Below are 16,364 nucleotides of genomic sequence, written 5' to 3'. Positions count from 1 at the left end.
TGTCTCACTGCTACGGCTACAATAAACTGGACTGTGGTCATGCTGGTATTCATGGATCAGTAGTTAAAGTTCTGTCACAGCTAGTTATAAAAAGGCATATTTTTCCAGGGATTTATAACTTGGCTATAAAAATTCACTGCAGCTTGAAATATGGGCTTATGAGGTCTCAGACCCTGAGTGAAGTTTAATACCACCCAAAAAAGGTATGTGTCTGTGGAAGAGAAATCAATTACACCATTTGAGTTACAAGACTGAAAAAAAAGTAGTTACAGTTGCTTTGTGCTCTTATAAATTACACAGCTTCCAATTTTAACAAGTCTGAATTTAGCAGATGATTAGTTCATAAACACTGTGTGGTCCAGCTGTGCTTAGCAGAAATTTTATTTAACTTTCACTTACGGGTTGCCCTCACAGCTCTACCCCTACTGCAAATATTTGCCATTGTGAAACATGCGCACCCCTATCACAATTAATTGCACATTCCATATGCAGACATGAAATTAGGTGTTGCAGTCTTGAACAAAACACAGTAAGAGGGCTTATAAATGGAAGTTCTTAATAATTTTCCAAATGGAGACACATTACAAGTTCCCTGGAAAGTGCATATTTTTATAAGGCTATTAAATGTGGTTTTTAAAAGAAATTAACACAACAACAACAGAGAGCCTTATTTTGACGGAAACCAGGAAATTCCATGTTGAAGCAGACTCCCATTTCTTAGCTGGAATTTCCTGACTTGTGTCAGTTTAGGTCAGACAGCTAACATATTAAAGAATATTATAACAGATTCTTTGCCCATAGGAGTCTGCCTGGCAGGCCTGTCCCAGGGCAAAAGCAACATAGTAACCAGTGCAGCCTGAACAAAATGTGTGCACTCCCAAACAGTATGTAGTTGTGGGCATGTTGTCATTTACTATACAGATTATGTAAAGCTAACATCCTATACAGGGAGAAAGATCATATGGAGATAACAGATGAAGACAGCATGCAAAAAGGTGTTTGTGCTTTTGTCAAAAGGCAGCTGTCTAAAAGTAACAGGTTTCTACTATCTGCCCCATGCAATGGACAGAAATAATGCACTTTATTACTGCCAGGGCTTCTGAGACTAAAGTTCTAGGGGAGCAAAAGAAATGAAAGGGGTGTGTGGGTTCTGCTCCATCTGACAGATCAACGAAACTGCCAACAATGGCTGGGATTATGCTAGCATTTTACACAATGTTAACAACATGCTGTTACCCACTTTGTCTCTCTACAATGGAAGCATTTGCACTTGGCAGTGGTAATGACCACATTAAAACCAACTGAGTTAACACTGTATGTAACCATAATAGTGCTTTACACTCTATAGTATCTTGCTAAACCTAAGGAGTTAAGTATCTATCTCCCTGCCTGGAAAGAGGATCTGTTTAGTATATCTTCAGAAGGCTACAATCCATAAAATATTCCAGCGAGTGGGTACTGAAAAAGAACCACATACAGAAAATAGTGAAAGATGGAAAGGAATTACTGAAATAATTAATAGAAGTGGAATACAAAAAGGGAGGTGAGAGGAGGTCGATGAAAAAAGGGAATGAAAGATAGGGCATTGAAATGGTATGATGTATGTTTTTAAATTGTTGTTGCTTTGTTTTATTTAGCCAAATGTGTTAATGTTGTGTATTGTTTATATATTGTATTGTATTGTATTTTCTTTCTTTTGTGTTTTTTTTTCCTTTCCCCCCTTTTTTTCTTCTCTTTTTCTTCTTTTTTGTAAGGTTTAAAAGTAATATTATTATTTTTTTTTTTTAAAAAAAGAACCACATACATTTAAACCATGGTTTTATACCGTATTTTTCGCTCTATAAGACGCACCAGACCACAAGACGCACCTAGTTTTTGGAGGAGGAAAACAAGAAAAAAAATATTCTGAATCTCAGAAGCCAGAACAGCAAGAGGCTTCTGGGATAGCTGCACAGCCTGCATTCGCTCCATAAGACGCACACACATTTCCCCTTACTTTTTAGGAGGGAAAAAGTGAGTCTTATAGAGCAAACAATACGGTAATTTGCAAACCCAGAGCATGGTATTTTAGCTAATGGACACTAAGTGACAGGACATGGAGGCCTCTGTCCCCCTTACTACATCATCTTGCAGTGCAGGGATAAGACTACTATTGTCAGCAATAATTCACATGTTTCTTGTGATAGTCAACTGTGCCTGTCCACTAGCGCAATAGACTTCCACTTGAACAACTGGACTCTTCTCCCATCTGCAGCTTTGAAACATTACAGGACAGAGTGATTTGGAAGGGGGGTGCAAGCAGTGGAGAGGAGAGGAAGGGGAAATCTATGCCACAGGTTCATACAGAACCTTTGTGTTTGAGTAGCCTTAAATAAATGTATCTACACTGCAAAATTCCAATAACTGTGGGAATGGGATCAACAAAACATGGGCAGGCTGAGCAGTCTTCAGATTGTGACCAACACCAATCAACTCTTGGGTTGCATTCAACAAAGTAGTCTTATTCGTGCAAGGACTTCTGCCTGAAGAATGGGATGACTTCTCTGTCCTCTTCCCACATGTCCCCTGATCTGGAGGCCTGGGGAAAAGCCCAGAACAGGTTGAGAGGAAGTCCCATTGTGCAAGCAGAAGTCCTTGCACTAATGGGACAACGGATTTTCTTAATGAGGATCAGCGACATGAAGTTTAGCTTGCAATGGTGCTAGTATGCTGTCAAGTTCCGTAAGAGACTCCTATGACTCAGGGCTAAAATAGGGCTCAGATACTGTCAACTTAGAACATAGTGCATAACCATTCTCTAGCAGAATGAAACACGCTAATCAGTGTTCGTTTATGCATGTCAAACAAGTCTACAGGCCCAACCACTGCTAAATGCCTTCATAATTTAAAGGTAGCTGTGATAAATTGTAAAGTTAGACAAATTAGTGGTGTCCAGTTTTTAGGAGGTCTGTTTGAATGATTTGAAACATATATGCCAAGATAAGTATGATAAAATCTCCAATTGGCATTTACTACACTGGAGATGAAATATTTTATGACACTGTACCACTATGATAATCAATATCCTGCAAATACCTAAAAGAGGAAAATTAATATGCTTGTCAAATCATATGTATGCCTAACACAAAGCACACACAAAGATGTAACATCTAACATACAATGGTTGAGAAATGGACGCAGGCCAACCCACTGAGGCCGAATGCAATTGTTAGCAGGCCTTGTGACTTACAGAAGATAGGGATAATTATCTTTATAGGGCCAAACCACCCTTGTAATTAAGTTTAAAAGCCTGTAGATGCTTCTGTATCCCGGAGCCAAAGTGACTTAAGGAAAGATTTCTGGGTGGTATATCTTAGGGACATTTGTTTCTGAATTCTTAAGAGAAGAATAAGCTTATAACTCGGGATATACCTAATAATTGGGGGAGGGGACAGAGTCCTACAGCACATGCTAACACATTTAATAGTACGTATATTAACTCTGGCAGACAAAACAACTACTTCCTCAGACCCCCAGCACATGAGATAAAGACATGGGCATAGCCAAGGGGAGCAGGGAGAGCAGCTGTCCCCCCTAGATCAAGTAAATCAATAGAAATACTTAACTAACTGGTCAATCACATCAATTCTGCCCCCCCCAACAAAAATCCTGGCTACGCCCATGGATAAAGATAAAGGAACAAATGGTCTTTATGTTTTTATATGCCCTGGGACCTTGTGGTGAGCAGCAGGTAAGAAATCTTAAAAGTAAATAAATAATAGGTTCGGTCCACTGAAAGGAACAAGATCCAATAACATGGCGCAATCCAACATAAGAGTACCCATTCCTTACAGGTGGGAGCTTCATCTGCATAGATAACACATGTGTCTTTATTAACACATGTGTTTTTGTCAACATTACGGGGTGCAAATTTTACTTAAAATTTGGAGGAAACTGATGTGGTTGTTGCTAGTCTTTTGGCCCAGTAAGAGGGGAGGCTAGTGCTAAAATAGCAAGTACAGCACTGAGGCCCGGATAAAGAAAAATAAAGTTTACAAGTAGCTTTTTTACTTGCAGTTGAAGGACCAGACCATAAACCTTAGGCTTTATTCAGCAACACAAACACAACTATTACTAAGTCTTCTATACGTCTATGGAAAGTGATAATGGAAGAAAAGAAAATAATAATTAGAATTTTGTATGTTTTATATAAGCCCCAGTGCCATCTGTTATTTGTAAGCCATATGGAGCTGGCATTTACAATATTCTGGTGATACTGTAAAGCAATCCCTATAACAGAGCATTTAAGATTTAAACATTTAGTTACAAAAACATAATCAAGATATGCATTTCCTATAGTAATTCCCAGTCCATAAAGTTTTGTTATGCTTCCAGCAACACTCACATTGTGCAATTTGATGCAAAAACAATCCCTGTGAATGTCTCACACTTAAAATTTTAAACGCTAACATAACCCCCAACAATGGACTGAAAGAAAAGCTCTGTTAAGTCTGCCCATGTACCAGAAAGTTTATATATTGAAGAAATGCCTAAAGCCCTATTACACAACAAGAAAAAATAGTATGGCTAAAAAGCAGTAATTAAGTAAGAACCCAAGGAGTTCAGGCCAAAGGCCCATCTAGTTCAGAATCCTGTTCCCACAATAACCAAACAAATTATTATTTTCTATTCAATCACTTACCTGCCCTTCACCATAAGGTTTCATGGTGAATTATAGCAATTTAAAAATACAAGATTAAAAACATGTTAAAACAAATGTCTATGGGAAGCCTGCCAGCAGGGCACAAATGCAACAGTGTTAAATTAAATATTTTCATTGTAATTAAATATTTTTGTTAGAACTAGGTAAGATAACGTTTTGTCACCATTTTGTCAAATTTCCTGTATTTACAAATCGTTTGATCAGTGTGCATTTAATAATGTACCATAGCATAGGGATTCGGTACCTGGCTGAAATATCATGTACCCCTACTCATACAAATTCACCCATATTCATCCTACATTGTACACTACACATTTACATGATCACGTATTTTATTTTATTTCTACACTGTATTTAGACAACTTTCAGCTATGCCGCATCGGCGCACTTAATTCCAAACCAGGTTAGGAGAAGACAGGGAAATTTCAGTACAAAAGGGAAGGGACAGAATAGAGAGATGCGTGATCCCGCACCCATTCCCATTTCCTAAGCAATGGTACTAAGTTATGAATCTTCTAGGTAGGCTTTGCTGCTGCAATGACCATTATTGTATTTCTCCAACTTCAATCTCTACAAACATAGCTAATCTTTACAAACATGCTTTAGACATCCCAAAGAAAATGCATGTGATATATCTGCTAAAGTTCTTTCTTTCTTGAGGCAAATCACTGTGCAGAAAAGAAAAAGTGGGGTTTTCTGTTGGTGAGACACAGGACAATTAAATTAAGGCCATTTAAAAACCTCGTTCTTAGTTACTAATATCAGAGCTACTGGAGGGCCTGGATTCAAACTGAAATCTTTGCCTGACAGGAGTTTTTCTGCTTCTGGGTGCCATGTAGCTCTAACAAAATCTGTTATTTCTCAATTACTATACCTTTAGTTTCTTTTTAAAAAAAACACCTTTAGTTTGAAGAGGAGGAGGCAGGAGGAACATCGCCTGGCTATTGTTTTATTGATTTAATATTCTGAAAAAGCTTTGAGATTTTTATTAAAAATATAAAGCGGTATCGAAATAAATATTAAAATAAATAAATAAAAATCTTTGGGGCATACTGAAATAGACGCTTACCCATAAGCAGTGAGTTGTTGTAAATTAAAAGTATGAATTCCACAGCCTTTGGATCCTAAAATTCCACTGTGTGTAAAGACCATTCTACTAACTGGGAGGATTTTGGGGGTTCCCCCCTCCCCCCCCCAATACCCCCAGACTGGCTTCAGATTATCAGAGGACTCTCCATAATTGGTTTTTTTGGAGGAGAGAACAGAGAAATCATTTTTTCATTTGTCCAGTGCAATCTTTGATAACAGTCTGCTTTTAAGAAACCCGATGAATTTTCTGGATCCTGTCAACAAACCTTTACAAATCTACAGTGGGATAACAGCTATGCCATAAAGCAGTGTCCTAGTTTCTAGTAACAATTATCCAAGGGAAAAAAGCTTGTATTAAGTTCAGTTCTTGGGCCCACTCCCTGATAGAGCCCACAAAAACAGTCACATGCCTGACAATGCCCGTAGAAGTTCCAAGCAAATATTCAGAAAACTAAGATAATGGCTGAAGTTTAATCTTCTACCCAAAATTTGATGAAGGGTTTGGCAGTGCCTCTTTTAATGCGCAGTATAGTTTTGTACTCCAGTATCACTCCAATGCATTTGTCAAACAAATTACATTTAAGCTATATAGCCTAGAACTTAGACACATAAAACCAAAATAGTATTGAACTTTCATCCACCCCGTGCAAGGGTACCCTTGGCAGCCTCTTAACCATCCATTATAATCCAAAGCAATTTCTCTCTGTAGCAATTTAAAAGCTGTAAAAAATATAATGGCCGATGACAGGAGAAACAAACCACACCAGAAGTTATTGAACCTTGTAGGTTCTCTCAAGTGTCTCTATTGACATTTAAGTGTGAGTTATTGTGCCACAATATCATAAAATGTGCTCAGTGTTGCAGATATATTGTTATTTAAATGGCACCCAAAAAAAATCAGCTCCAAAGAAGAGGTAGCTACATCTTACAGAAAGAGAAAGCTTTCTTATAACCTTGCTGCTGTGGAATAGGAATTTCAGTTACTTAATTTAGAGAATTGATACAAATGGTTCCCCCCCACACATCCTGCTTATCGCTCACTTGGTTCACAAACAGAAAAATCCAACAGACTTCAATCTCAGAAGTGTAGTTTATGAACAAATGGTGCAATGTGGACTTAAAAAAATAAATTTATAGAAGAATTCATTTCACAATTTATTAAAAACTATTTCTGCTTCCTGCTAAAACGCATGACTGTTCTTCTGCTGCATTTACCACTGCAATGAATGGCTTGGCCACAATCCTGAGATGAAATACCTAAGACTAGTGTTGTGTGCCTTGTAGGACTTCTGTCACAGGTCAACCCTCTTCTACCTGATCCCAAACAAAGACTAGTGTCATAGAATTAAAACTGCATATGCAACTTCCTAACGTTCTGGATGGAGACCAGATCTTCCCATTCTCTAGCATTATGTTTTATTATCAATAAGGTCTACAATAGCCCACATTTTGTCAGAAGGAAAAGAATACCCCCAAAACTTTTGCACCAGGTACCCTTAAGAAAAAGATAAAGAATCTAATATAGGATTTGGATCCTAACTAGGTTTCCACTAACTCAGGCACGTCCAACAGGTAGATCGTGATCTAGATCACTGGGCTTTCCTCCTCCCTAAAAAAAGCTCAGCAACTTTGACCTGAACCCCAAAAAAGGAGTAGATCACTGCCTGTTTTTAACTCGGTGAGTAGACTGCAGTCTCTTGGGAGTTGGCCAGCCCTGCACTAACTGAAGGACTTCTTCCACTCACAGACAGGACTGAGAATCCAGCAGAGGAACCTGCCAGCAGAGGAGCAGCGAGGGCATTTTTCACCCATTTCCCACTACACCTGCAGTACCCCCACCTCCTGGTGCCAGGGGCATAGGAAAGGGGGGCCGGGGGGCCGCCCCAGGTGCCATAATGTCAAGGAACAATTAACTGCCCTACTAGGGCGGTTCATAAAAAACTTTTTTTTAAAAAAAATGCCTCCTCCGAAGGTCTTATCTTACTAAACTAGGGATTATATAGCTATATCTGAAATTTCATGCATATCAGTTAATATCTTGACCCTCCTCCACGAAAATAGCTGTTTAGTTGGCCGTTTTCCTATGTCGTGAAGGCTGAAATTTCAATTCAGTGGAACAGGGTCAAGATATTAACTGATATGCATGAAATTTCAGATATAGCTATATAATCCCTAGTTTAGTAAGATAAGACCTTTGGAGCAGGCATTTAACAAAAAAAGTTTTTTATGAACCACCCTACTGCCCTACCCTCCGCTGGGCTTCCCAGGTCCTGGAAAGTCGACATATGTGAAGAAAATGAGACTAGGCTGAGTAGATTAGGCCTTGTCTTGCCTTTGCCCTGCACGCAGCCGATTTTTCTTGATTTTACTGCCGTGGGTGTATTTTTGTTTTGGTAAACCACTTTGCGGACATACAGTGGGTGGCGCTGTGGGTAAAACCTCAGTGCCTACGACTTGCCAATCGTATGGTCGGCAGTTCGAATCCCCGCAGCGGGGTGAGCTCCCGTCTTTCGGTCCCAGCTCCTGCCCACCTAGCAGTTCGAAAGCACCCCTAAGTGCAAGTAGATAAATAGGTACCGCTTTCTAGTGGGAAGGTAAACGGCGTTTCCGTGTGCTGCGCTGGTGCTGGCTCGCCAGAGCAGCTTCGTCATGCTGGCCACGTGACCCGGAAGTGTCTCCAGACAGCGCTGGCCCCCGGCCTCTTAAGTGAGATGGGCGCACAACCCTAGAGTCGGACACGACTGGCCCATACGGACAGGGGTACCTTTACCTTTAAACCACTTTGTATGTTTTTAAAAATAAATTTTATTAAATAAATAAACAATAAATATAAATAAAATAACACAAGCCAAAACACAGTCCATCCTGTAGATTTAAGTATCTGTCCATAGTTGCCTACTTGTTATCAGAGGCCCAGAATCCACATTCCTTCGGAAGAAAATATGAAATAACATAAAACCATTTTTGCAGGCAAAATAATAATAATAAAAAAAATCAATGTGTGGGGGGTGACAAGAAATTTTCTGCACCGGGTACCACCTGACCTTCCTACGCCTCTGCCTGGTGCTACATCCAAATCGCCAGCTCTGCCCCCCCCCACCCCCATCCACTCTGGTAACACTAGAGCACAACCTAATGCTGCCATCAACATCAGGGATTCATTCACCTGATCATCTTTCCAAGGTGATATATGCCATGATCTGCAGCAATGTCTTTCTGCATTCCACATAGGACAAAACAGGCCTGCCTCCACACAAAATAATAAATGGGCATGAGTCTGACAGTAGAAATGACACTATTCAAAGCCAGCGGAGGACCATTTCAGATTCCCAGGACACTCTGTAAAATGATCTTGGAGTAAAGGAGGTTCAAAGGAAAACTGGGACACAAAACCACTGAAGTACAACACTTTGAAGGATTCAACTCTATCCTTTTTGCAAAGGATTTTTAGCACATTATATATGTTAATTGGCTTACCAATGTCAGGATGTCTGTGTTAAGAACTGCTTTGTGAATTGCCACTATTAAGTACTTTGCTGCACTGTCATTTCCCTATGAACTCATTGTAAACAAAACCTCCCCCCTACAAAAACCATGTATGGATGTGTGTGCCATGTATGTATGTATCATCTATCTATCTATCTATCTATCTATCTATCTATCTATCTGCAATTCAAGATAGTCCACAAAGGCTTATGGGAGGAGTGGACCTTTGTCAGTTCCAAGGACCATGTTGCTTTCTGTACAAATCTTTACCTTTGTACAGTGGGCTAGTTTCTACACATACTCACACATGCCTCTCTATCCTTCAATTCAGCGCTCAAGGGCGCATTCCAGCCAGCCAAAGACACTCAAAGAAAGTCTGAAGCAGGGTCAGTGAAATGTGGCCTGGGGGGGGGCAGCAAAAGGAAAGCCCCAAGTAAAGATGCAAAATTAAAACCAACCCAACCCCCACCAGGAAGAACAGAAACTTTGGAGGAAAGGGGAAAATATGCAGTACTCCTTTTTCTAGCACCCTTTACTGGAAATGACTTTGTTGCTTTAGGAACGTAAAACGTATTATCTGCAATTTGGTTTCCCATAAAATTATCATCTTTGGTTTATTAAAAGTACAGTTTATTAAGGCAATAATTACAAGCTGAATTTACTTTTTGTTACAAACGGTGTTACAACCTGCTGAACTATAAGGAACCTAGCATCCCTTTTGCTTTTGCCAGTTTCAGTACAGTAAAACAAATTACGTCTTCTGAAAAAATATTTCAGCCCTCCTGTGTCAAGCAGACATAAAGCACTTAGTAATTCCATTTATAAAAAGCTGAAAAAAAAGAGTGGCACGGAGGAGAGGAACAAAAGGCAATGAATACGACATGAAATTCAATCATTATCTTTTTTTTCCAGCTATCACGATCAGTTGTTTTTATTTGTCATTGGATTTATAATGGACCTGAAAACTGGGGGTATGTCCAGATTGAAACAAGTTTCTTAACCCCAGGTGTGGGGAACCTTTGTCCCTCCAGCTGCTGCTGAACTACAGCTCCCATCATGCCTGGCCATTGACAATGCTTGCTGGGGCTGATGGGAGTTGTAAGTTCAGCAACATCTGGAGGCCCAAAGGTTCCCCCAGACTTGCTCTACCCTTTCATGTGTTCGTTTATTTATTGATTTGGTGTATTTCCAAGCATAGACCACTTTCTTCTACATGCTGCAAAAGATGGAGGGTTACAAAGTAGGCGAGAAGCAAGAGGAGTCAGAGGTTGTGCTGTGCAGAGGCTTGCAACCATGTTGCAGGAGGGATAGGTTTGGCAGAATCCCAGTCTGCATTCCTGCGCTAAGTAACTAAAGATGTTCTGGATTCTGCAACATTTGAAAGCACATCTGGTCCTAAGTGTTCTGCTTGTTTTGCAATCCAGTCAAATGCAGTAGCAGTGCTATCATCACTTACATTTCTGCCTTTGAATCTTAGATCCAACAGATTTGCAGCGGCAACAAATTTCTGTTGCTCTGTATGTTCCCCTACTCCCAGTTCTCTTGAGGGCCAGTCAAGCCAAGGGGACAGAGACAGATCCACCAACTGTGTTGTAACAAGATGAAGACGCAACTTCTCTTGTGACAATGGCAGTGTGCACTAGAGGCAGAAATGTATTTTGCACTTGCATTTGAGACTTGGAAGTCTTAGTGTACAACTTGAGACTTGATTGTCCTCAGTGTACAGGAACTGTAATGATTTGATACTGTACTTACATAGCAATCTTCCAGTTACCCAGGTTTTTTGTTTTTGTTTTGAAAGAGTAAAAATAATTTTGAGGAGTTAAGTACATGGTCACCTGCTCTTAAATATTTTATTCATGTAAAATGAAAATAAAATATTTCACACACACCCCATTTTTCAATTCGAGGGGACAGGGGGGGAAACTAGCTTTGGAGAAACCCCCACACCATTTTCTTCCATGTCTTTGCATTTTTAGTCTCCAACCCTGAGCTGATGCCCTAACTTGTTCATCTTTAAGGTGCTCATCTTCTTTGTTTCTAAGGTACAATGTTAGCCTGACAGCTTTCCTTTACAAAGACTATACCAAACTAGGATCTGGGTAGTATCTCCTTAACACAAAAGGAGCATGAGATACTTCAGACTCAGACCAAAAATTGTGCAAGCCTCGACAGGTCTTTGTTCTATAGAAGAAATTTAAGAACATCAGTAGAATATCACCTTCATGCACAACCCTTAGCTTCTACATCTATCAGTTTCAAAAGTTCACAGCAAAGTCTCCACTGGGTGATTTACAGCCACATTCCAGTGACTCAAGATGGGCCACTGTCTTAGAGCATTAGCATTTAAATTGTGACAACTAAGCCTTACCATTAACACTCTATTGAGATAAATAAGGGAAATTTACACCTCGTTTTGATGCAATTTCCATGCATATGGCTATAAATACCAGACACAAAAGGTGATCTTTTTGCCCAGAAGCTTTGTCTAAACCACCCCTCTATCTTTCCCACACCATTCCCCTATATTTCACATAATTGCTTGTCTTGCTACTTTTGGTTAACACAAGCATCAGTTACTTAGAAACAGTCAAGGCCCAAGAAATACTGGAGTTACTGGAGGAATTCTCATTTGAATGTTGTTATGTTGCTTTGGTAAAGGAGATATTTGAGAATCCACCCTGATGAATTTAGGAGTTACAAGGAGAGCAAACCATATCTCTGACCGTAAAGTGCTCACACAGCTGGTAAAACACTTTTGTTCCAACAGAAGCAGTCAAAAAAGTCCAGAGGGCCCAGAGCATGAAGCAGCTGGCTCCATAACAACTCATCAAGATCTTCTCTAGGCATTCTTTGAAAGCAGTTGAGAGAATGAGCTGTGGCCAGTGCGTGTTTATGGTTTGGAAGGGGAAAGTATATGATAGTGTAGACTGTGGGAGAGTAGAGAGGCAGCTGCTGTAGCACAGTGACAAACATCACTTCTAGTAGATAACTTTAGACAAATCAAGTTGTGGTTTATCAAACCATGGCTTAGTTTTATGTGCAAACCCTGCCCTGCAGGTTAACTACTGCAAAAAAAACCACAATCTGAAACCATGGTTTGTGTCTGGCTTACAAACCTGGCTTACTTTCACTATGGCTTAATATTACATCTGAATCCAGCATTTCCCTAACCATAGTTTGATCACCTCACCCCAGAAACTACAAAATATCATATTCATTTATAGCATGCTTTTTTTCCAAACAGGGACTCAATGTGGCTTACAACTAAACTAGATTACTGTATTTAAATGTATTTAAAAAGCAATGTTTGAAAACAATTAAACATTAGCAATACACACACATACATATACACATGATCATATACAAAGGTATGTTGGAGACAAGAGCAGCTGGGAAACAAACCAAGCTAGTCATAATTTTGTTTGATCACCTGTGGGTTAACTCATTGCTAACTTCTGGTTTGTTAAACAAACCATGGCTCAGTTATGTCTGAACCAAGCTTATTCTCAGCCCTGTATCTGCAATATGGCAATGATAAAAATACTGTATCAGTTATAAGGATTGCTGAAATTTGGAAGGTGAAGTTATTTGAATGCTCAAGAAACACTACATAAATTTGAGGTATGATTATCATCATTTTATAATATCCTGTAGGGTGCTGAAGTACTGAATACCAGCTATGGGCACCATTAGTGATTAAAATGTCATTTTCTGTAAATGCACACTTCTGTTGCTGTGAAGGACAGGTGGGGAGGGACAAAAAGCTAAAACTGATCTAGACCCTACAATTAAGCCACAGGAAGCAGAAATGCTATCTAACCATCTGGGTCAACATGGACCACTGCAACAAAATGACTGCAATGCAGCTACCACGAGATCTTGATTTCACATGCGCATAACTGTATAGGCCTTCCTATTTCCAGCTGAATTGTTCCTGTGCTTGATTTTAACTGTAAGCAATTTTTCCTGCCTAAACAAAAAGCTCCACTGTTTTACAATATAGGAGAAATAAAAAAATTCAACTCACAAGGAAGAAGCGAATGTCATATTTTAATCTGATAAACTGCTGTAGTTTAGAAGACACAGATCCATAGCCGCCTGTCTGGGGACTAGTGCCTCTGCCTCTTTTTAAATATGCAGTTTTGAGCTAATAATATGCAGTTTTGAGCTAATAAATATGCAGTTTTGAGCTAATAACAACAACAAAACGTAGGGAAATTACTAGGAATCTATAGAAACTTGCCAGCATTTTCTTTGCATAACAGAAAAGAAAAAAAATGAAGCAATGTGAACACACATTTAGCATATATAGAGGATATGTAGCACAATTATTTCACTTAGCCTTCACGTTAGCTCATCATAAAGAGAAGGGGTGTCCCAATCACTTTTTAAATGCTTGCTACCTTTAGGACGCAGGATGCGGGTGGTGCTGTGGTCTAAACCACTGAGCCTAGGGCTTGCCGATCGGAAGGTCGGCGGTTCGAATCCCCGCGACAGGGTGAGCTCCCATTGCCCGGTCCCTGCTCCTGCCAACCTAGCAGTTCGAAAGCACGTCAAAGTGCAAGTAGATAAATAGGTACCGCTCTGGCAGGAAGGTAAACGGCATTTCCATGCGCTGCTCTGGTTCGCCAGAAGCGGATTAATCATGCTGGCCACATGACCTGGAAGCTGTACGCCGGCTCCCTCGGCCAGTAAAACGAGATGAGCAAGCAATCCCAGAGTCGTTCGCGACTGGACCTAACGGTCTGGGGTACCTTTACATTTACCTCCCTTTAGGGCAACACTTCATGTACCTGATAAAGGACTCTATTCCACAAAAGCTTACCCCATAAATTTAAGGTGCGGCAAGACCTAGTCTTCTGCAGAAAAACAAAGAACACGGTTCCCTCTCTGGAGATCCTGGGTTTTAGTAGCAGCATCCTGCAAGACAGCACTTGAGTGACATACCAGGTGCTATGGCACCTTCAAGCATAAGATGCCTTTTAAAAATGCAGCATGATGGTGTAGTTCAGAGGCTTTCAACCTTTATGAGTCCATGGCTCCCTTAACCAACTGCACTCTTTCTGCAGCATCCCTGTGGGGCTCAGGAGCCCAGCTATGTCACCCCCTGCCTGCAGAGCTGGCAGCCTGTCATCCTTTTTCAAACACCCTCCCTTGCGGAGTGTTCCTTCAGCCTCCTCTCTTCTCCCCTCTCCTTGGGAGTGCTTTGGACAGCCGCAGCTTCTGCCCCTGATCTCTAAGCTGGCCCCCCGCCCCAAAGTGAGGTGCCTCATCACACTGCCCTACAGGGACCTGGGAAGCAAACCCTGGTCAGATCCAGAGGCACCATTTGCCTGGGGAGCTTGTAGCCAGGGCTGCTGCAACAAACAGCTATGCAAGCCATTGGGAGGCAGAGACGCAAGAGGGAATCCGAGGAGGCAGGGAAGGACAGTGGGGCAGAAGCCAGTGTTGCCTGTAGCACCCCTGACCATCTTTCAAGGCACCCCAGGGTGCCACGGCACACTGCTTGAAAACCACTGGTGTAGTTCAACATTTGAAAGATCAGCCACCCAATCTATAAATTTGACATGCTGCTGCCTTATAAAGCCACAAAACACTAGTGTCATGCCCTATGTCTTTCAAAACATTTTTTGATTCTTATTATGGTTTGATGAAATGCAAGCTTAACCTAAAAACACACACCCAGAAATGTCCAGCTCACAAGATTATTATACAGTGGTACCTCAGGTTACATACACTTCAGGTTACAGAACTCTGCTAACACAGAAACAGTGCTTCAGGTTAAGAACTTTGCTTCAGGATGAGAACAGAAATCGTGCTCTGGCGGCGCGGCAGCAGCAGGAGGCCCCATTAGCTAAAGTGGTGCTTCAGGTTAAGAACAGTTTCAGGTTAAGTACGGACCTCCAGAACGAATTAAGTACTTAACCCAAGGTACCACTATATTGGTCTCATTTGCTAGATAGGTTTCTGGGGAACGTTAAGCCACTGGTCATAAAGCAAGAGTTGTGTCTCCACAGCACAGACAAGTTCTGTGGAGGTGCAGTCCTCTTACGCCAGAGGTGTATACTATGTTCCCTTCTGTCCTGATCATAGGCCAACAACCCAAGCTATGCACTGTTTCTCTACCTTGTCAAGAACGTGCTGTCTCTTCCCTGCTGCAGAACAAAGCTCTCTTGCAACTCAAGAGAGGCTGGAGAACTTCACTCGTTGTTGGAATAACAGCCTGGACAAAGGAACAACAACGGTGAAGTTAAATGTAATCTGAGAGCTAAACTAGATGGTACGAAAAACACCTCAGGATCTCAGCCATGGTACATGGGAAAGAGGAGATATAAAAGCTAATGGTTATCATGTCAGGAGCTTTTGTAGGCAAGAGTGGCTCTTACTTCATGTATGAAGTAGAGTGAAAATTACGGCGATGGAGATGGCCAGAGAGAAAAACTGCTTGGAAAGGCAAGATGTTAAAAAGTCAATGCATACTGAAAGCAAAGTTAAGTAAACAAGACCTAAGGTAAAGGTAAAAGGTAAAGGACCCCTGGATGGTTAAGTCCAGTCAAATTCAACTATGGGGCACAGCGCTTGTCTCCACTTTCAGGCCAAGGGAGCCAGCATTTGTCCATAGACAGCTTTCCGGGTGATGTGGCCAGCATGACTAAACCACTTCTGGTGCATGGAGAACCATGACAAGTGCTAGAGCACACAGAAACACCGTTTACCTTCCTGCTGCAGTGGTACCTATTTATCTACTCACACTGGTATGCTTTTGAAATGCCAGGTTGGCAGGAGCTGGGACAGAGCAACGGGTGCTCACCCCGTTGTGTGAATTCGAGCTGCTGACCTTGCAATCAGGAAGCCCAAGAGGTTTAGACCACAGCGCCACCCGTGTCCAAGACCTAAGGTAACAACAACAGCTTCATCAATAAAGATGGATCCAGGTATACCCAATCCTTGCTGGTTAGTGCTCAGTTTGTGTGACATCATACGTGAGTGAATTTTCATCAATTTAGGACATGATTCAAGCCACCAGAAATTGTAGTATTTCACTCTGCCTGTCTCCCACCCACTTTTTTTGAGATAAGAAACA

At 41.0% G+C, this 16,364-nt stretch overlaps 1 protein-coding gene and 1 long non-coding RNA gene across 4 annotated transcripts in view; both read right to left on the bottom strand.

The window, feature by feature from the left end:
* LOC310756005 overlaps positions 1 to 13,981 on the bottom strand; it is a 40,723-nt gene extending 26,742 nt beyond the window's left edge. The window contains exon 1 of the long non-coding RNA XR_014544632.1: positions 13,815 to 13,981. This is a non-coding gene — a long non-coding RNA (uncharacterized lncRNA). The remainder of the gene's footprint in view (positions 1 to 13,814) is intronic.
* CBX5 (chromobox 5) overlaps positions 1 to 16,364 on the bottom strand; it is a 54,222-nt gene that overhangs the window by 26,742 nt on the left and 11,116 nt on the right. The window lies entirely within an intron of this gene.

The sequence above is a fragment of the Podarcis filfolensis genome (genome assembly GCF_964270895.1).
Source record: "Podarcis filfolensis genome assembly, chromosome: 2".
Taxonomy (NCBI): domain Eukaryota; kingdom Metazoa; phylum Chordata; class Lepidosauria; order Squamata; family Lacertidae; genus Podarcis; species Podarcis filfolensis.
The sequence above is the reverse complement of the archived record's forward strand: the minus strand, read 5'-3'. Positions and strand labels throughout refer to the sequence as shown.